The 22575-nt window shown below is 42.6% G+C and overlaps 1 long non-coding RNA gene across 1 annotated transcript in view; it reads left to right on the top strand.

The window, feature by feature from the left end:
- The window catches only part of LOC119233631 (uncharacterized), a 41970-nt gene extending 35890 nt beyond the window's left edge, over positions 1–6080 (top strand). Inside the window, exons 4-6 of the long non-coding RNA XR_008550018.1 lie at positions 2631–2823; positions 4495–4710; positions 4943–6080. This is a non-coding gene — a long non-coding RNA (uncharacterized LOC119233631). The remainder of the gene's footprint in view (positions 1–2630; positions 2824–4494; positions 4711–4942) is intronic.
- Positions 6081–22575: the final 16495 nt, after the last annotated feature.

The following is a 22575-nucleotide window of genomic DNA, read 5'->3' as shown; positions in this document are numbered from 1 at the left end:
AGCATAATTCAATTACACTTGACTCTCAAACATTAGAAAGTTTCAAACGGAGCTATGGAAATTAGAGTATTTGGAAAAGGAGAGATGGATGGACTCAAATAACTTCAAGGCTCCGCTTTATTTTTAGAGATGCTGCTAATATGCTCAGTCTGACTTTCATTTTCAATTGTTTTGTTATTCATGGATCATGGGCAGAGGAAGACAAGTCGTTACAACTGAAGCAGCTCTAGGAAATTCTTCTGGGCAATTAAGCAACCATTTCCTCCCTCATGAATTGGTGCAAAGCTACAATGCTCAGAAAATGGATTAGACGAACACTGGTTAAGAAAGTTTAACCAGCCGGCATTTGGGATGTCTCAGAAGGAATACATCTTCTGCATATTGTTGCTGAGTTCTGGCACTCATAGATGTGTGTCTTTGTAGGGGCTTCAGAAATGTGTTCTTAGCCTTGCTGTGATGTGAGGCTACTACTGGAACTGGCTACAATGACCTCAGGGCTCCTGGGGTCACATTGCACCCCCTGCGCACAGGGGTCACCGATGTTACAGGGAGTTTGTTTTTCCAAAGCAAGTGGATGTAGAAAGATTTTAATTCTGAAAAGCTAAGAAATAATGTGCATTTAAAACAAAAGCAAAAATGCATATAGACTTTAAAGTAGAAAAGGGAAAAGCTATAGAGAAAACTCTAACTCCTAGGACGGATTGAACACAAAGGAAGATCACATCTTATTTCAGTGGTGGCTTCTCAGATTACTCATAAAAAGTTAAGGTAGACACGGTGGTCAAAGAAAAATAAATGCCAGCAAGAGCCTCATGGTACATCCTCGCTAGGAAAATTAATGAAGTCTTCGGGTTTCAGAAGAAAGCTCTGCACTGCTTCCATGAGCGATAACACTCATCAAATTCCAATTTTTTAATAAAATGGCATTTAATTTTTTAATAAAAAGTCTCTCTTTTAATAAAAGAGAGATATTTATACTGTTACCATTGGTAAGAGCTCCGGGCTTCATTCTCTGTCACACGCTTCCTCCACAGTGCTTACCTGCCCCTCTCCGAGGTCATCTATCACTTGCATCCTTCATAGGAAATTAGTGCGATCAAGTTGGAGTCTATGGTGACAACATCCTTCCCTGGCTTTCCCCACCCCCCGCCCCTTCTTCAATTATCAGACCTGGTCCCTAAATCTGTGGGCTGGTTTAGCTCTTCTCAAGAGGCTGGGCTTTTCTTGCCTGTAGACGGAGAGGAGACATGAGGATGTCAAAGTCAACAGCTCTGTAGTGTCAGTCCCAAGCCTTTCCAGGCCTAGCCTGCTGCTTGTGGAAAAGACAGTCTAACCTCTCTCCTGGAGCCTGCTCCCCACCTCTCCTGCTCGCCGCTGGATCGCACACCCCATGATCCGGGGCTGATGTGCCTCTTCCCTGTGAGCTTGCACCAGGCGGCTGAGCTCTGGCCAGCAGGGTGTGGCCGAGACTGTGTGTCCCTTCCCTCCCTGGTCCATGGAAATATCTCACTCGCCTCCATGCAGTCCCCCTTCCTGGCTGCTGCGGGCAGATGGGCATGACAGCCTGGGCATCCTCCAGATGAAACTGACAGGGTCTGAGGATGGAAAGAGTTTGGGTTTCTGAATCGCTGCTTGAGGCAGACGCAGTCATCAATCAGAAACGTTCATTTAAAACTTAAGTGAAAAATAAAGTGCCTTTAGGAAAAACCACTAACATTTGGGGCTTCCTCTATCACAGTGGCTATAATCACTGCACAGAGAGCTGTGACAGATACTCTAGTAATCACTTCCAGTCCTGCTTACCTGACCCTGCCTCGTCCCTGTTCCCTGACCCTAAATCTATTACTCAATAGGACTCTTTTCTCTCAGTCTTTGCAGAAATTGAGCTCTGCTCTGGAAACCTGTTCGATGTAAGCAGTAATGGAGGGAACTTCCAGTGTTAGAATCAGACAAAACTAGTCATTAGCCAGACAGACTTTGGCAATGGCATTTGCTTGTTCAAGATTGCACAGTCTTGCTTATATTCCCCATACAATGGCACCCCTCTTATTTTGACCCCAATCCCTCCATTACTGGGTAATGATGGACCTTTTGCAAAAAAATTATTTAAATATATTTGAACACCAAGTATTTATTTGCCCTATACAAACTAATATATAATGAGTCAAAAAAAAAAAAGATTGCAGAGTCACTCTGCCCTCTGGGTCTCTCTCATACAAGCCCAACTTGAGAGCACATTACAGCATCTTCAGTTCCAGATACTACCGTCCCCTCTGGACATAGTAAGTGCTGTACATTTTGAAGGTTCCCCTCCCACTCCAGCCCATGGAAAAGACAGATTTTATATTGTGCTTTATAATTAAACTGACAGAATTACTTAGATATTTTAACTTTATAAATAACATACGCAAGAAAGAATGTCTTTCAGAGAGTTCAAATTGAAAAACAATCACAATCTTTTAAATTTATTGAGGAAATTGTAGCATGTTGGATGGAATCAGCATTTAATTACAAGATTGGCAAGGAGATTTCAAGCAATTAAAAATGGAAGTGCAGGAACACAATTTTTCTAGTAAATATTCCAATAAATAAAGTTATTTATAGTGAATATTCTTATTTTCTTGTTACAGGGGATGAACACCTAGGCCCAGGGTGCCAAGACTCCCAGAAGTGGTGCTCTCGCTAACCCCGCCTGCACTGATCTGAGTTTCTGGTGACTGGATGTTTGGTTATGAGGTTGCTGAGGTGAAACACGGCGCCTGAAAACAGTGTTGTAAGTTAATGTTGCCCTGGAAGGAAAGATGGAAGGCAGAGGAAGAAAAGGTAAGGAGAGAGAGACAGGAGAGAGAAAAGAGAGAAACAGAAACAGAAACCACTGAGTTTTAAGGGGGTTTTTGCACAGCAGATAACGAATACAGAACAACAGTTCTTTCAAAATAGGAAAGTGATCTGACAAATATAACAAAGTTCTTTACTGTTGAGTAAATGCTGGTGTTTTCATTCTTTTTGTCTACATGGATTCTGAATAAATTGGAAAAAAAATAGTAGCAAATAACTACTCAGTGATCACCTTCATTATTGAGGACAAAGGTGAGACTTAACAGCCCAACGGGCAGCTTTACCCCCGGGCAGCCATGCCCATCTGGAGGGCACTTCCTGGGTAAGGCTCGTGGCACAGAAAGCAAGGGAACCTGTGGGCAGGTGAGTTTCCACAAAGAACAAAGAGTAGCTTGTTCTTGCCAAGCTACCAGTCAGGTAAATCCCTTATCTCACCCTGACTGAGGGCAGTGAGAGAGCAGAGTGGGAGCTGTCCCCCTCAGCCCCTCTCCTGACAGAGTAGAAGAAATGTCTCCCTCCCAAGTACACACAATTTGACAACTGGCTCTAAATTAGCATAGATGCTAACTGAAATTTCTGACATAAAATTATACAAATATTTCTCGCGGTCACATTTTCTTTAAAAACTGAGTTGTGACTCCTCTGTGCTTCATCCTCTCAAAATCCCTTGTTTCAATGCATTCACTTATTTTTTGTAACTAAAAACCTTCAAAGCCCAGGTCTTTTATAATTCCAGCGCACTTGATCCCCACGCAGCTTCATAAAGTTGACAGAATAGGGCAAGTTGGAGAACCCAGTGTTCCATTTTGGCTCAGAGAGATACCTTCGTGGTACCGTGAGCGAGAGAAAGAGGAGCTAATAAAAGCAATTTCCTCGGGCAATGGGATTTTGAGGGCTGCTCTGAATGTCGAATTTAGCTGGGTGGTCACTGGAGCTGTAAGAGTAGCTGGATTCAGTTAAGAAATTGAGAGTTGGTGTAAAGTTATTCCCTTCCTTGTAAGCATTAAAAATATATTTGAAAGTAAGAATCACATGTCACTACCCTCTGATCCAAAGGCAAATTAGACACCTCTCCATAGTGAGAACACATCCACTCTGTGAAGAAGAAAGAGGGGGTAATAAGAGGGCATTGCACGGCTCTCCGTGGCCCGTGAGGTGGAAGCAGGACCCGGCCTGTTTTCCATATGCCCAGGACGGGTATGCACATCACTGAACGGAGGCTGTGCCTCTCTGCCCTAGAACCTTTCATGTGGTTCTTTTGCCCCTGATTTTTATCCCACAGATCTAAAGCGTGATCAGAGGATATCGACCAACCTCTTTCAAGCTGTAGGGTTATTTGACACACTGGAGGTGTATTTGACTTCCCACAGCTGTCTTTTACTCAACAATAGAGTTACAGCTCATGACGGAAATGATCGATAGCTCTCACACTCCCTCGTGGCCAACAGGAGCTGTAGTGTAACTGGCACTGCCTGTAATTAGAGGGGGTAGTTAAGGATCAGCTACTTAGAGCTTGAGAATCACTTTTACTGGCTGCGACCAAGCATAAAAATGGGTCAGTGAAAGTGTCAACAGTCCTAAAAAAAAAAAAAAATACCCACAGAGCACTGAGATCTGGGAGCAGGGGTGGCCTTCCTGACATTAATTCTACCATAGATCAAATCATAGGGGGGATCAGAGTCTTAAAAATAATGGCATGGACAGATGAAGCTGTCACCGTGTGGCAAAGTCTTGGAGCAGTGACCTCAGTCTTTGGGCAGTGATCACCAGGGAGACCAACATTCCGTGACGCGTCCGTGATCCTTGGTGGATCAAGCCTTTACTGCAAGGCCACATGTTCAGAGAAGCGCATGTGTTTACTCTCCCCAAAAGGTAGGTCTGGCTTGGATAAGCTGATTCATTTCTACTCTTTGGCAGCTTTGAAAATTCCTAATACTGTCTGATAGGCTGGGTTTTTTTTTTTTTTTTTTTTTTTTTTCTGTCTGATAGGCTGCCCTTTTCATGTGAAGTGGGAAAAGCAGGCTTCATCCTCAGAAGCATTCATGCACTTTTTTCTTGCTAACTTTTGACGCATTGCCCACCCCCAATTCTTTTGCACGCCCAGGACAGGCTGTCATCTACGCAGCGAATGCACGTTCTTTGTGGAGAGGGAGAAACGCCACTCAGAGCGCACCATTAAGCTGCAAATGAAGCTCTAAGGGGGAGAAATGTCCTGTTTATGATTCCAGGCCAACCATGGCCCAACATGGAGATTTCACCTGCCTCTACAGGGAGTAGGCGTTTCTTTTGGAACAACACACACATAGGGGAAAATATATGAAGACCTCCAAGGAAGGCCTCTTGCTCTCGGCTGCCAACCAGCTTCACCTGGGGATTCTGGAACCCCCTGGCTGCTCGGGCTGCACCACGGCAGGCTGATTCAGTCAGAGCCTCCGTATCACCAAACATCAGTCATCTTCACAGCTTCCAAGTGACTTCAATGTCCTCGCGGGCTTGGGGGTGGGGGGTGCTGTGTGAGCGCCCCAGGAAGATGGGGCAGCCCATCCCATCAGGCTCCTCAAGTGGAAAACAAGCAGGAAGGTTTCACATCTGTAGCCTGTTACTCAATCATCTCATCTCTTAAGAGACACAATAACAAGAGTTTTTGATTTGGCAAGAGGTTGTTATGGCCTCTGAAGACATATTAAGAACATTCCACTATATTTCCTAATTCCTTTGCCTCGGCTTGATTTCAAACACGGTCCGGTTACTTTACCCTAAATCTCATGGCACACTGGTGCCTGAGCTGAACCTGCTGCTCCATAGGCCGTGGTTTCCTTTCTGAACCTTCCAGAACAACCTTCCACAACTACCACAACTACCACAACGACCGCTGTGGCATGACGTCAGTAGGTGTATCAGGACACGTTGTCCTCCCACGATCTCTGATTGTCTCATTGAAGAACAACACAATGACCGGGCAAGAGTTTTATCGGGTAGGGTCTTCATAGCCGCAAGTATTCAACAAGGCCTACTGTGTGCAAGTCAGGCTATTAGGTGCACATAAAAAGCATTGGACTTGGGACAAGACTTCCTCTTAAGTAGGCTACACTGTCACGGGGGGACTACAAACCACCAATGTCAACATTCTCTGCCCATACACTAGGTCACGTCAGAAATTGATTCATTATCTATAAAATTTGCCTTTCAAATGCTTCCTGTCTTGTTTCTCAGTGTTCACTGTCACTAAATCTAGGGTATAATATAGATGTATCTATGTATAAATGATACCCAAGTTTAGTGAACTATATGTAATACAAAATATAATTTCAATTTAATAGTTTAATAAATTTAAAAATGTGGCCTAGAAACAAAAAACTTACATTTCAGATATTTTATTTTACTAAGTTTAGATCACACTATACAGAAAAATTTGTATTCACTGTTCATACAACAAAAGTATTGAAGAATCTTTAATACCATTATTGCACATTGGAAAAAAGTTAAAATATTTTAAATCTCAATATCCCATGAGGTTGGTGAAAACAAATAATACAGGGAGGCTTTCGGTCAAGGCACATACATACTCTTCCCCATTCTCAGGCTGGCTATCTAGAGGCGACCATTTTTAATTATTTTAGTTGGTTCTTTCATTTTTTATTGTGATATAATCCATATACCATATATTTTTTCCAAGCCCGTGAAAAGATAGCTTGGTTTTGTATGTAGTATTGTAGGGTAAGGAAAAAATGTCAGGCTTTTCTGCCTTCCCGCCATCAGGATAGATGGTGGATCCTTGCGGTCCTGAATGCATGCCTGATGGCGGGCGCCTCGAGCAGGGTGTGGGCATAGGTAGATGGGATTCACCTGGGCTGAGACTGGGTTTTTAAGGACGGTGTCATGGGGACGCCAGCAGAAGCCAAGAACGAACGGAAGCCGAGAGAAGAAGAGAAGCAGAGAGAAGGCCAGAGAGAGCCCAGAGAGTGAGGATTTGCTGGGGGCTGGAAGGCCTGCCAGCCTCCCGGCCCCCCAGCACCCCTGCCTGCCCTGTGCCTGGTAAACCTAAATAAAAGATCTGCAAAAGCCACCGAGGGCTCTGACTCCTTCTTCACCCCGTCTGCTGGATCAGGAAACCTGCTCCGTGTCCTTGCTGCCCTTACAAGTATGAAATGATCACTACAAGTGTGTTTTCTTAGGATAAGAACTGAGATTTACTCTCTTAGCAACTTTCCAAACTGCACTAAGATTCCAGTAACTGAAGCCCCAATGCAGTCACACCCCAGGCTTTTCCTGTGACTGGAATCTTGTACCTTTCGATACTTAGCTGATCCTTAAATACTGTCTTCTATTTTTATTTTCAGTGATTCAATTTCAGAAATTATCCCTCCTCTCTTAATCAGACAACCTCCTAGTATAGTCAAATCACTCTTTTTAAATTAAATCAATAAACTATGCAAATGTAGTTAACTCGAAAGTCAAATGATTTATTCTTTGTATAGTTTTTTTCATTTACCAAGGATTTCTAATTTCCTTTTTAAACCTATGATGTCCCTTTATGTTAATATTAAGTTTAGCCTATATTAAGTTGAGCATTTTGCTTTATCGGGCATTCTACGAAAAGCTTGTTTGTTTTATTACTACTTTCTCCCAGGAACACTTACCAGTCACCTGAACGGGTACTTTTTAGGACCACTTCCAGGTGGTGCTCCTGGAGTTTTCTCTGGGATAGGGGCCTCCATTCCTGAACCTCGTCTTTGTTTATCTTGGATCAGCCCCTTATTTTGAGTAACATGTGTGGAGAAATATGTTTCTGAAAACATGTTTATTTCAAACATTTGTCCAAGTAGTTTGGCTGAACATAGAATTTTTATCCAAAGTCTGTTTCCTTCAGACCTTTGAATGTTTTGCTGCATAACTGTCCAGTGGTATTGATGGAGCCAGTGCCAATGTGGCTGGTTCCTATAGATGACCCATCTATTTCTTGCTGGAACCTATGCAGACCTTGTCTTTATTCCTTTTGTTACAGAGCAGCCCCGATATAAAACGGGTTCCTGGCTGTGGGTCCTCACCCACGCGCTTAAAAGGGACTTACTAATACTCCACTGCAGGCACACACAAAAGGTTAATAAAAGGTTTATTTACAAGGGAAGGGGAAATGAGGAAATGTACAACTCAAGGAGAAAATAGGGAAATAAAGTCTTTAATGCATCCTACCCGATCCGCCGACCTAGAAACCCAAAGGCACTCTCAGAGCTGGCCGAGAGCCATGAGCTGACGGGGAGCCAAAAAGGAAACCCCCCACCAAGGCCCATGTGTCTGGTTTTATACCAAACCTGGCTGCTTAACCCCACCCTCAGGTCCCAGCCACCTTCCCTTTGGTGAGGATGAAATTTGTCTTTCCCAATGTCCTGATGGCTTTGGTCTGGAGCAGGGGTGGAATCCACAGAGCCTGCATGGAATAAACTTTAGGACATCCTGTCGCCCTAACACTTTGGCTCTAAAATTATGCAAATACTTGTCCGGGAAGGGGACATCTTCATGAATTTATTTGGTAGTTAGAAGGTACTTTTAATCTGGATGCTCATGTCCAATTCTGGAAAATTCTCTTGAATTGATTCTCTGATATTTTTATAGTGCTCTGTCTTCTATGCCTATTCATTATAAATTGCCACCACCATATCAGTATTGATTATTTGTTATTCAATAAGCAAATAATTAAAATAACAATTATTGTTATTCAAATAACAATCATTTGTTATTCAGATTAGTATTGATTATTTGTTTTTCAATTTAAAAAACAAGGTACAGGTATTTGTTTTGGATTCTGTTAGAAACAAGCTCCTAATAGAACCTTGAGATCTGACTTTTAGACTTTCTCTGAAGCTAGAAGACAAAGGCACAGAATCAGCAGCTAAATTTCTCCTTCCACAGCTGTAGGAGCTGGCAGAGTGGGGTAGATGTCTACCACTGCTGAAGTCGGGGGCTTCCCCCCACCTGAGGGAAGCAGGGGTGAAGACTCGCTGCCCAGCTGCCTGGCAAGGCAGTAGCCTTACACAGCAGCTCTGACAAAAAATCAGCAAGTCCACATGCTTTGTTGCTTTTTAAAAGCTCATAAAATGGCCACTCGGCTCCATTCCCTTCCCAGCAGCCTTTTTGCTCAGAGCTGGTTTTCAGACCCTGCACTGCACAGGACCATGGCCTCCGGCTTGGGTGGTGCTGTCACGAGGTGGAGTTCAGCCTCTGACAGTTAAAACCAGGCTGTACACGACTTCACTACCGGCCCAGCTCTACAGTGTCATGATCCACGTAATAATATTAACATGCAGAAATAACTAGGAGTATGAAAAGATGGTGGCACAGAAAAAGTTTAAAAGGATATTTTCATCCTATTCATATCAAATGAGAGCTGATTTGGGCTGATCTAGATAATGGGTAATAAGACTAGACAGAAAATAGCGAAGTAGGGAGGCAGAATATGATTTTGTATGCTGATGGATCGGGATAAAAAATTCAACTCTTGCCTTCTTACTGATGGTGACTAAATATTGTACTTGTTCTGGTCTCAGCATCTTCATCTCAAACTTGGGACTAATGTCTGTTTTATAATGCTGTAAATTGACTTGCATAATGCACTTATCACACTGAGGTAGATTAGGGGCTCTATATCTTTGTATTTCTGTTGCTTTTGCTTAGTGCTAGAGCAGATACATGAATGTGGGAGAGAGGGAAGAATCGGGATGCTCTTTAGATTTAGCTTCGATACTGAATACAATGATCCCATTAATCATACTGGGGAATGTAATTTGCGTGTTAGGTTTAATGGGTTAAGATGGTGGGTCTGGTTTGTGCAGTAGTGAATTTAGTCCGCTAATAGGAGAGACGTGAACACATCTTATTGATGAGTGACATTTTAGTTTGGAGCTTGAAAGCAAAGTAACATATATGTAATGTAGCAAGTTGCCTAAAATAGTAGATAGGAATGTCAGGATTTGAATCCATATCTGGCTAACTCCAATTCATCCATTTTCTGTTAGATGTCATTAGGTTTACCTCCACTGCAATTGCTGCTGCCAAAATCTTAAACATACATCATCTTAAAAATTATTCTAAGAGCTCCTGTCTTCCTGCCACAGTAGAGAGGGGCAAGAGTAAGGATATTTGAGCTTTACCCTTAACCAAGATGGTGGCATTCCAGCTGTGTGTGTGTCCTTAGCCCCTTAGGATCAATGACATTGTAGATGAAAATATTTATGTTTACTGAAGGCATTTCAATATTTCAAAACTACCAATATAATTTAGCTGAAAAGTAAGCTAGATAGAGTTAAAATTAAGTTGAGAAAGACTTGTGTAGTGTCCACTGTGACTTGTCCACAGTGATAGCTGGCTTCAGAGTCACTGCTGCCTCCACCAGGTGATCTCTTTGGCCTTATGGACTGTACATCTGTGTCCAGACACTGCCAATTCTTGCTTTTGCTTTTTAGTCCAACAACACCTATTTTAAAAGATAAGTTACCTACCTGATATCTTTTCTTTCCTAAGAGGCTAAGGACACACACATAGCTGGAATGCTGCCATCTTAGTTAAGGGTAAAGCTCAAATATCCTTACCCTTGCCCCTCTCTACTAAAGATATCTCTCTAAACTAGGCACAGCATCCGCTTTCAGCAGTAGGGAATGAGAATGGCCATTACATTGACAAAAGGGTCCTTTCTGTGGTAAGAGTAGCTTGATAACATTTTTATCTTTTTGTAATTTTCATTAAATCAGAATTATGGAAATACTTGCAAATGATATTATTTCTACAGAAGCCAATTATCTTAGCCTGCAAAATAAGTTATGAAAATGTTGCTTAAGACATTTAAAAATTTATCATTATTTACTTTTTCCCCTTTTAAAAAAATTGTCCCTAAATTGTGAGAGTTTACCTTTTCAACTTGATTTAAATGCTTACTCATATGGGGTAATTACAATGTTCCCCACAAGGAAGCTGGGTTATTAGGTAAAGCACACTATCTGGTTTTAGAAATTCCACAAAAATGGGAATTCCAACTACAACTTAACTCATCTATTATGACTTAAGAGAAGAAAGCATTTTCTGTCAGAAAAACTGTGGTTTCCTTTTCCCTACAGGAATTCAGTCTCTTACCCTAAATTTGTATATTTTGCCTCAGCTGTATGTTGGAACAAATAACAGAAGAGATGATTTTTGTTAAAAATACTTTCATGAAAATGATTAAATATAATTTGGAAAGGAAAGAAACTATCTTTGTTGATAAAAATGCTGTTTTTTATGATGATACAGTCTTAGCGGTTTAAATTAAGAGAACATCTGTCAAAAAGTCAATATTCAGATTGCTTAAACATTTCTTATTAACTCTGGTAAACCCTATTAACCACATCAATGGAAATAAAAACAACCTCTGCTCATGTGAAGTGAAGAAAAATGAGGCTTGTTCTACATAGAAGGTCTTTTGAATGCATTGATGCCTTAGACCTTTTATATAATTAAAAAAATTAAGTCTGCATAAAAAGTCATTGTCATAACAAAAATTTGACTGGAAGTTATTGAAATAAGCTGTGTATTGCATAACTACTTAACATAATTTTACTTGATTAGTTGACTAATCAAATTAATTTCAGAGATAACAAAATGGACTTTATTATTTTATATTAACAAAAGCCCTGAAGTCTTAAAGGTTCATTATGATACAAGATATATCTGTTGAAAGAAAAGATATCAGGTAGGTAACTTATCTTTTAAAATAGGTGTTGTTGGACTAAAAAGCAAAAGCAAGAATTGGCAGTGTCTGGACACAGATGTACAGTCCATAAGGCCAAAGAGATCACCTGGTGGAGGCAGCAGTGACTCTGAAGCTGGCTATCACTGAAGACAAGTCACAGGCACATGGTTTAGTAAGTAAATGATCTTGCACACTAACTGGCAAGCCCCTATACAGTGCTGAAGGTCAAGGTGATGTTTTCCAGGCATGCTCCCTAGTGCTACCGAATAAAAGCCACCAAGGAATTGGAATGGGCATCTGCTGTCCTACGTGCACGGACGAACCTGTGCTGCAAAACAGGTGAAGTCACTGAAAACACCGTGATGTCTTGATCTGAGTATAATATGTCAGGAGTCAAAGACATCAGGAGTCAGCACAGGCCAGTGGCAACATGTGCACAGGCCTACTGCACTGCTTCTAAAGTAGGTGTGGGGATAGGCTGCGTGCAGCAGAGCACAGCCCACCAGAAGGGGGCGATACAGCTGGGCTCAACTGATCATGTAGGAGAAATGATTGGAGCACGTAGTTGTCATGTGGAAATCCTGAATGACATTACTGAGCTCCATGAGAGTGATCATCCAAAGCAATTAGTGAACAGTTGATAGAAAACATTAAAAACCTGTCAAGGTAACTTACCTCTTTCTGAATATCTCGCTTGCAAAGGGGAAAAGCAACATAATGAAACAAGCAGTTCATCCACTCCTTAGCCTGGTATTTAATCTTAACAGGGCCAATGGCTGGTCAGTCCCAGAGTAAGTTTTCTGATGTGATTCAATGCACTGTCCAGCATTGGGTGTTATGTTTATTTCCAAAAGGGAGGTCTAGTGTCTAGGGGTTGGAGGAAGCGGCTAGTTAATGAGAGAGTTTGGGAAACTCTTAGTGTAAATCTCTGGGAGGACATGGAAGTCTCTCATCTCCCTTATTTCTCGGGGACCATGCCAGCAGGCTGTCTTGCTGCTCCCCAGAGAGGCAGGGTTTGCACCTGAGCTATATCCTCCCCATCACTGCAGAGGTTAGAGCAGAGGCTGAAGGATTATTTACAAATGATGCTGCAAAGAAAACAAAGTGGCAGACTTGAGCCTGGACTAGACAATTGTTTTTAGTCTTCCCTGGGAATGCATGGGTTTCTTAGTAAATTCTGAATCCCATCCCATTTATACACTTGTCTTTAAGAGTCTCATTTTTGCACTGGGAGTAATTTTTAAAAATGCCTGGCCACCATGGGCGATTTCATAAAGTGGCGAACTTTATGTACCTTCCAAGGAAGGATAAAGAAAAGCCTCATGATTTATTTCTCATTAGTATCAGCCAATCTTCACATTGAAATTACATGTCCATTCTGCTGTCAATGATATAATCACTTCATTTTTACTTCTTTTATTAAAATAAGTGTTGTGTTCAAAATCTTTGCAACTGATCTATAACAGGGCAACTATATACCCTCTTTACGTGAGAGATGTTTTTGTAACCAGTCAGTTGCAATGCAGATACTAGGAATTATTGCGTTCACTTCCCCAGTGACCTTCATGAGGGTTTTGTACTGAGGCTGCTTGGGTTTCCCAGTGCACTTAGACAAAGGCCCCAGGTGAACACATTCCTCATCAGGCTAAATCAGTAGCAGGGGTGCCTGTGTGAAGACACAAAACTTGTTTTAACAGATTAGGTCCTGAGTTCACTCAAGAGATGCAAGTTGTCAGACAAACCCTTTAAACCCTTTGGGTAAATCAATAGCCTAACAGTTTTGTTGTCTTTCACTCCAAGTGTATTGAAGATCTGTCCTCGAGAAAGGACTTGCAAAAAGGTGCTATGCCCACGGGGTGGAGGAGAACGTTATTGACTTGTTTATTAAGAGAAGGAATAGCACCTAAAAACTTGGATAAAAGGGCTACATTTCATTTTCTATGTCCGGAAGAAAATGGAACAAAATAGAGTAAATAAAGCCACAAGCCACCACAGCCGCAAAACCCTTATTTCCTACATGAACTGTAATGTCTCTTTTTTATTGTAGCTATAATTGAAATGCAATTCCTATAGGAGAAGTGTTAATGAACAGAAAAATCCATTTTTCTGACAAGGCAATGAGGGCAGGCAAAAACCGCTAAGAACATGGATATTCTGTAGTCAGAGTCTGAGTAGCTTTTTTGCCCTACTTGCCTTTAGAAACCCAAGGCAGATGCCCCACACTCAGAGCCAGACCGTCAGGCCCCTGAGCTTGTAGTTCCTGCTCTGCCACGTACGGAAACTGAAAGTACTGGCAAGTTACTTTATTTTTGTTTTTAAAATCCTCCTGATAACAAATATGATAAGTCCTGCTTAATAACTATTCCTTACATGCCAAGGACATGCTGTTACTCCGTCTAGCTCTCATGAGGACCCCACAACATAAGCACTGGCCTTTTCCATTTAACAGATGAGGAAACTGATGTTTTGCTCTGGCAAGTTGTCCACATACACACAGTGAGGATGAGGAAATTTAGGCTTTGGGTTCAAGTCTGATTTCAAAGTTTACATTCTTTTATCAACGCCACAGTCTTGCTTCTTCAAAGAACTATGAATAGAGGAGACACATGAATAAATAGATGGGCTAGATTCTTACTCGGTTTAAATTCTTAAAGTCTCAAGATTGTTTACTTTGAGTTTTAAGATCCTACAGTTCTGTAAAGTAGTACCTTAGACTAGGCCAAAGACCAGTAGGAAGAGCTAATGAATAGGTTGAATGGACTTATAAACAACAAATCTCTTCCAAATCTTTGGCATTCACTTATAAATTAAAGTATTTTCCGTGGTAGTAAGGTTCATATAAGTTTATTCTCAAAGTGTGATTAGATTCCCTAATTAGCGCTCTCTCCAGGAAAGTTTAGCTCGCATTTAATCAAAAGGACAAATTCCACTTGTGGCTGCTGCAAGGTTCAGCTATAATTATGACTATTCAGTATCACAACTTTCTAAAAGCATGTAACAGATCTGAGCGACTAGCTTTCTTGGGTGAAATGAACAGTGTTGACGGTCTGTGGGCTCACTGAACCCTGCGGACAAATGTGTGTGACTGGCTTGCAGGAACATAGACCGAGCCTCTCATCCAACGCCATACAACTGACCTCACGAATCCTCATTCCTTTTTTTTTTTTAATGCATTTTAAAATTCATTGTGTTCTATTTTATTGTGGTAATATTGGTTTACAGTACTGTCTGTAATTGAGGGGTACAGGCTCACACCCTTTCAGATGTATGTCACCAAATCATAGCTCCGCCAAAGCATGTTCCACCCCAGTCCACTGTGCACCCCTCCAACCTCCGCCTCTGGTAACTTCAGTTCTGCAGTCAGATTTCAAGGTTTTGGGGGTCTCCTTGGTGGCACAGGGGTTGTGTCAGCACTATGAAGCAATACACAGCCACTGCAGCATGAGTTTGATCCCCAGCCAGGGAGCTACCCAAGTGGCGCAGCAGACCTCTCCTGGCTCGCCCGCTGCTCCCCTCAGCAGTGTGTTTCAGTCAGTCTTCCTGTTCTGTTCCCCCCTCTGTCTCTGGTGATGTAGGGTAAGTGATTTTCAGGCTTTTCTGCCCTCCCACCATTAGGATTGGTGATGGATGCTTGTGGTCCTGAATGCATGCCTGGTGGTGGGCACCTGGAGTAGGGTGTGGGCATGCATAAGTGGATACATCTGTGCTGAGAGACTGGGCTTATAAGGGCGGCGTCACGGGGATGCCAGCAGACCCACGAGAAGAAAAGAAGCAAGGAGAACAAGAGAGAGAGAAGCAGAGACCACCAGATTGCCCAGAAAGAGCGAAGACTTGCTGGGGGCTGGGAGGCCTACCAGCCTCCCGGCCCCCGGCACCCCTTGCCAGCCGTGTACCTGGTAAATCCCAACAGAAGCCTGCAAAAGCCACCAAGGGCTCGAGGACTCCTCCTTCACCTGTCTGCATGGGCTCGTAGAGATCCTGCTCTGTCTGTTCCTGCCGCTACAGGTGAATTCTCTCACCCCCCGCCCCGCACCTCTGACCTGTACCCCAGTTCTTGTATGTATAAATAAATAAACCTTTTTAAAAAAGATTTCAAGGATTGGTTTGGGTTTAGTTTTGTCTCTTTCTTAGTTTAGTTTCTTTAACCACACAGGTGAGAGGCTGTGTTTAGCAGGAGTTCGGCTCCGGGGTGACGTTACCACAATGGTTGCCTAGAGTGGTGTCACTTTGCCTTGAGAGAGACTTTTCATATCAAGATGTTTTTTTTTTTCCCAGAATCCCTGAGGGTGCTTTCAACAGGACAGGGGGCTTATGAGCACGTGTCAAACCTGCTGGCTACTAGAATCCACAGGCTTGGCAGAATTCAGTCTATGCCTGACTTTATTGTAATGGTGTGGGGGAGAGGAGGATCCTCTCTCCTGTTCCTGCGGCAGGGGCAGCTCACGAATCCTGTTCAGTCGGAATCTAATCGCTGTAGATGGGAGAGTTGACTCAGTTCAGCTCCCCTGTCTATACTGTGTGGGTGTCCCCGCTGTCATCACCTCGGGACAGTGCCTCGCCCTCACCTGTGGCATCTTCTTACCACGAAAGGGAACACTAGCGACCAGGTGGGGTGCTTTTTTCTGCCGTGGAATCCTCCTGTTTCCTTTACATGGACCCTATGGACCTTATTTCCTCATCTTACATGTTGTTCTGAAAATCTGCGAGGTCAGCACCGCAGAGCACCTTCCCCAGCCAGCATGTCCCAGACGCCAGCCCAGCAGCTCCCAGCTGGCTCCCCCACTTTTCTTTTTGGGGAGTAAGACATGTGGTGCGGGTTCTCCTTCAGCAGCTCCCAATTGCAGGGCCTTCCTAATGCCCGGGTGTCCTCAGACTTCAGGCCTGGAATGTGTTGCCAACTTTATTTGACCGTGGGACGAAAGAACTGAGTATGTGAATTTATCTGATTGTTTTCTCACTGAAATGTGCGAACTGCTCTTCTGCACCTTAGGGTGGGAGGAGGCTATTTTCATTGTTAATAATGTCCAAACAAATACAGTGTTAAAAAATAAATGGCGGGAGGCACAGTGGGAAATGAAATTTGCCAGGTGGAAGATCAAAAGGAATTAATACCAAAGTCCTAGCCCGCATCTCTGCAAAACTGATTTGACTTAATAAGTTTAATGCAAATAGAATCGTGTTGTTGGGGATGTGAAAACATACAGACACACGCGCTGCGGTAACTGTGTGAGCGCCTCTTGCTGCTGTCCCTTTAGAATTCTCATGAATAAATAAATATAAATAGACTGTTTTCATTTTGAAAATCAGCTTCTACCCAAAATTTAAAACCGAGCACAAACAGGCACATGAACAGACTTTCAGGCACACGGTAAATCGGGGCCTGCCCCAGACCCCTGGCTGTTCTTCTGATAAAGGAAGCACCTGTCCCCTTATCTCCTCCTGATTAAATCTGTTTGTTTTGCTCTTCCTGTTAATCCCTTTGTCACGAACACACTGTAAGCAAGAGTTGCTAGTGACCGCACCACATTTCCCTCCAAAGCTTTACGGGGTGATTTGGTGTGAAACGTCTGTCCTCCTAAAGTCCCCTGGAGTTTTCCAGAATTCAACTTCCGCACCCTTGGGTGACGTGATTTGCACTCGGTGTTTTGATATTCTGCTTTGCACAATAAAAACGGTGACTTTCCTATAACAGGAGGGACCAGCACACTCACTTTGCCCAAGCAAATAAAAAGCTGATTTTTTTCCACATTGTTTTGAGTTTATCCCTCTGACAGGGTCTTTCACTCACCTGATGGTTCTGATTAGCAGAGAGGTATCTCCACAGAAGGGGGAGGAACTATGTTGCCCGCAGTGTGGAGCTGAGCTGCCAGGTGAAGCTATAGGCGGAATGCAGGCGGGGCAGGTGGGCCCAGAGGAAGGTGACAGGTGGAGAAGGATGTGCCTACTTCTCTGCTTTGGACTTGCACAGGGACTTGGGGGACATGGAGGAGACACGTGAGGCGAGACATCTGGAAACTCGGAAGAAACACGTGGGAAGGCTGACAGGGGCAGCCATTGTCTTGAGTTGGGCTTTGATTTTGCTCCTTCCCCCCCATACCCACGCTCCTGCCTCTTCCACCCCCTTCCTGTGGTTCCTTGGGGAAGGTGCCTTAGACTTGTGGGAAGGCTTTAGGCCTGAGGCCCTGCTTCCAAAAATCCTGTTTGGTTGGGCATTTATCCACAAGGGGATGGGAAATTTGGGGTGTTTTATTGGGAAACTGTTATCCTTTCTTCCCTTCTCTCTCTCTCTCTCTCTCTCTCTCTCTCTCTCTCTCTCTCTCTCTCTCTCTCTCTCTCTCTCTCTCTCTCTCTCGCACACTAATCCTATTAAAGATCTTTCACACTAAGTATGCTTTGTCCTTGTGTGTAGGGCTGGCAGAACCCCTTGGGAGCATGCAAGTTTGGGGGTCCTGGGATACCCCTCAGTCCTCACACTAACAATACAACATAAAGGGAGGTTAAGAGGAAAGAGAAAAATGAGAGCAAAGGTGGAAATACAACTCCTAGTTAACAGAAGTCCAATATAGGATGGGATTTTATTCATTTAAGAGAGAAGACATTTCCAGTTGTTTTGTAGCGCTGGACTAAGAGGATACATTTAAAGCCTTTTATTAGGAACCTGAAAAATCAGAAACCAATTTTCCTAACTCAAATTGATATAGATCTCCTCTATGAAAAATATGTAAAGAATTCACAATGCAATTAATCAAATCCATGGATATCATCTGCGATACAGGGACTCCAGATCTTTAAAAGTACTGTTCTTACAAATAAGTCAATTATTTTTTCCTGTGTGCTTGCAATAGGCCGTATTGACTCAATTTAAAAATGGAAAAACTGGGGCTGCCAGGTGGTGGAGAGGTTAAGTCTCAGCACGATCATCACTATGGGATGAGTTCAATTCCCTACCAGGGAACTGACCCACATGGCACAGCAGATCTCTCTTATCTCGCCCGCTGCTCCCTTCAGCAGTGTGTTTCAGTCAATCTACCTCTTCTGCTCTCTGCTCTGTTTCTTGTGAATTCTCTCATCCCCTGCACCTCTGGCCTACACCCCCGGCTCTTCCATGCCAAAATAAAATAAATTTTTTAAAAATCTAAAAAAAAAATGGGAAAACTAAGCAAAAGGGGAAGTGCCTTTTTATGACACAGGAACACCAGTAAGTCATAGGAGGATTCACCTGTTTCTCATGTTTACTGCTTGTATTTCCAGGATTTCTCTAATATGTTTATTTGCAAATTACGTTCAGGACAAAGGGTAGTTACAGCTAAAGGGACTTCAAGGGGAAATTATGTCCTCAGATTAAAAAAAAAAAAAACAAACCTGAGTAATTTTAAGCATGACTGCCTGACCAAGACAAAACAAACAACACTAACAAATAGGAGGAAAAAAAAAAAGCATGAGCTAGGGAAAATATCCTATAAACCCCTACACTGAAAATCACCTTACATAGAGTTCAGGTCAATAAGCAGCACTCAGCAGAAAAAGATACAGCAGTTTATTTATTGCCTTTTTTCCTAATACTATTTCATGTTTTAATGTTATCCTGTTAAAGAAGAAATAGATTTTATTCCACACCATAGCATAGCACAGTCTTCTCTGCTTAAAGGGCAATTCAACTCATTAAGCAGTTATTGAATGTCTATAAGTATTGAAATTTGCTTCAAAATCCACGGTGACTCTTGCAGGTAGTTAAAATGGTCTAATGTGAGGCTCTTTGCTCCTCTCCCTGCCCCCAACTGGATGCAGGTGGAATCGCCATGGTGGATCAGCAGGTGTCTCTTCTCTTCCCTGATGATTAGTCCATCACCTTCAAATGTTAGCCTCGTGCATTTGAACGGAGTCAGCAAATTCAGTTGAATATTGCGGGCAGCTTGCTTTTTTCTCTTCTTGAAAATTCATTATGCGGCTTAATAAAAGAGTGGATTGGGTAGTCTCTTGATGGTTTTTTGTTCCAAAGTTTTAAGAGTTGGAAAACGCGTTCACTTGCTTAGATTGGTCTAAATGCCTTCCCTCTTTGTCCAAAACCTTTTTTAGCGTTTGGTCTAAGCTGATCTAAAGATTTTAAACTATTAAATATGCAACATCTGGAATTTGAATTAGTTCATTCAGAAAAACTTTTTATGATTCACTCAGTTGAAAGCCTATATTCTTGAAATGGAGGGAAAAAAATCATACAAAATGGTGTCGAAACAATGTAAAGGCAAAAAAACCAAACGTTTGTGTTTATGTTAAAGACAGAGTTGAAACTGATTTCTACTATCATCCCTCCTTTATGCAACAAAATCATTTCCTATCCTTGCAGTTTTCTTCTTCAGAAGAATATTCTAAGAAGTAATAATATCAAGAAATGCCTCAAAATACCATTTTCCCTCTCACAAACCCTCATAAACCATATTTATACATTAAGAATTTTAAAATAATATTTAAACTGTTAGTTTTCTCTCAAGCATTTATATTTTTTCTCTAGCTCTAGTCATACCCTAAAGCCATAGATTTAGAAAAGATATTCACTAAAAAGAGATCATTCAAATAAAATTCTCATACAGAGCTTCTGCTGATGCTAACTTCTTGCATAATCACTGGGATAATACTATTGACTAAACTACGGACTTTAGATTTCCCGGGTTTCTGCTACTGCGGCCTCTCCACCCAGGGCCGAGTCTGGGATCCCACATTGCATTTAGCGTCTGTTCTCGAGTTCCCCCAGCTGAGACAGTGCTCGCTGCTTCTCTCCCATGACTTGATAATATTGCAGAGTAATGCCCAGGTATTTTGTGATTGTCCCTCGGCTTGGATTAGCCTCACAGGTTTTCATTGTTCGGCAGAGCTTAAGGATTTCAGAGACACCAGCGAGACCATCTGACCATCTGAGAGTGTTATAACAGAGGGTTTCTGAATCCATATATTTTATTCCTCGTCACCTTCGAGTCATTAATAAAGATGCCATTCTGCGGCCCTTCCTTCCACATTCATGAGCTGTAATTCTCTCTAAAGGCAAGTGGTCTCTTCTCTGTTGTTTACTGCACTCTGCAATCATTTGGTTTGTATTTTTTTTGTGATGCCCATATTTTCTTTCCTTTCTTTTTTTAATTTTATTTTTATATTCCCCATACAATTGCAACACCCTTATTTTGACCCTCCATCTCTCCTTCCCCCCTCCCCCCATGTGTCTCTGGTTCATAGTTGTTCGTTGATTTTGATTTTTTCTTTCCTATAGTTATTCTTTTTCCTGGTCCCTTATTTAGGTTTTCTAGATTCCTGCTATGAGTGAGACCATCCGGTATTTTTCTTTTTCTTTCTCTTATTTCACTGAGCATGATCCCTTCCAGCGCCATCCATGCTGCTGCGAATGGCATGAGTTCATCTTTTTTGATTGCTGAGTAATATTCCACGGTGTATATGGACCACATCTTCTTGATCCAGTCATCTGTTTTGGGGCATTTGGGTTGTTTCCAAAGCTTAGCTATTGTAAACAGTGCTGCCATAAACATAGGGGTGCAGGTGCCCTTTGGAATTGATGTTTCTGTGTCCTTTGGGTAAATACCTAGGAGTGGAATGCAAATTAAAACTACAATTGTTAGGGGGGAAAAGGATGTCCTAAAGCTAATTCCATACAGGCTTTGTGGACTCCACCCCCACCCCAGGCCAAGCCAAAGACACTGGGAACTCCAAATCCCATCACCACCAAAGGGAAGCTGGCTGGGACCTGAGGGTGGGGTTCAGCAGCCAGGTTGGTATTAAGCAAGACACGTGGGCTTTGGGGGGGGTCCCCCATTTTGGCTCTCCGCCAGCTCGTAGCGTCAGGCCAGCTCTGAGAGTGCCTTTGGGTTTCCAGGTCGGCGGATCGGGTAGGACGCATTAAAGACTTTATTTCCCTATTTTCTCCCTGAGTTGTACATTTTCCATATTTCCTTTTCCCTTGTAAATAAACCATTTATTAACCTTTTGTGTGTGCCTGCAGTGGAGTATGCATAAGTCCCTTGTAAGTGCGCGGGTGAGGACCCACAGCCAGGCAACCTGTTCAATATCGGGGCTGTCCTATAACACAATGAGATACCACCTCACACCAGTGAGAATGGAACATATAAAAAACCTAGCAACAACACATGTTGGCGAGGTTGTGGAGAAAAAGAAACTCTCCTGCACTGCTGGTGGGAGTGCAAACTGGTTCAACCACTATGGAGAGCTGGAGATTCCTCAACCTACTAAAGACAGAGCTTCCATATGATCCTGCAATCATTTGTTTTAACCTCGGACACTGCTGTCAGGCTCTCCTGCTAACCTGGCTGCGGCTCTGGTTGTTCCAGAGGTGGCCGGTGGCGGCGCTTGCAGGTGGCCCTTCTGCTGGGCCTGCTCCCTTGTGTTGTTTTGATATTTGTTCTTGTTATTATTTTTGTCTCATTTCTTTCATATTTGGTTTCTGACACGTCAGGATGGTTCAGATTCATCTGGGGTGTTCTCTGCCCCACCCTGGAGCAAACTATTCACGGGGGTACTCCTGTCCCCCCCATTGCCCGGCACACCCCACAACACTGCGCGCCATTATGGAGCATCTGCCCTGCTGAGAAGCATCCCATTTTCTCTTGCTGAGGAAGCATTCCCTCTTTGCTCCTCTTTGTCCTTTCACCTTTATGTCTCTGTTTACCGTGTTACAGCTTTGCCTTATTCAAGTGGGCCTTGATTTTCTGATACTTTTTAACTTTTGTATATAAATTTTAGAATCAACTTGTAAAATTTCAACACCTTACCTGCTAGGGTTTATTTTGTTTTGGGGTGGGGTGGGATTGGCATCTATCACTAATCCTTTATAATATTCTGCATTGAGGTCTTGTGCATTTTTTTGTAAAATTAATTCTACTTGATGTTTTTATGCAATTGAAAATTATGTATTTAGAAAATTGCATTTCTACTAGTAAACGGAAATAGAATTGCTCTTTCTGCATTTGTCATATTTAGTGACTAGCTAAATTATTTAA

The sequence above is a fragment of the Talpa occidentalis genome, unplaced genomic scaffold (assembly GCF_014898055.3).
Source record: "Talpa occidentalis isolate TD23 unplaced genomic scaffold, MPIMG_talOcc4v2.1 talOcc4.8, whole genome shotgun sequence".
Taxonomy (NCBI): Eukaryota; Metazoa; Chordata; class Mammalia; order Eulipotyphla; family Talpidae; genus Talpa; species Talpa occidentalis.
Note: the sequence above shows the minus strand (reverse complement) of the source record. Positions and strands in the feature narration are given on the sequence as shown.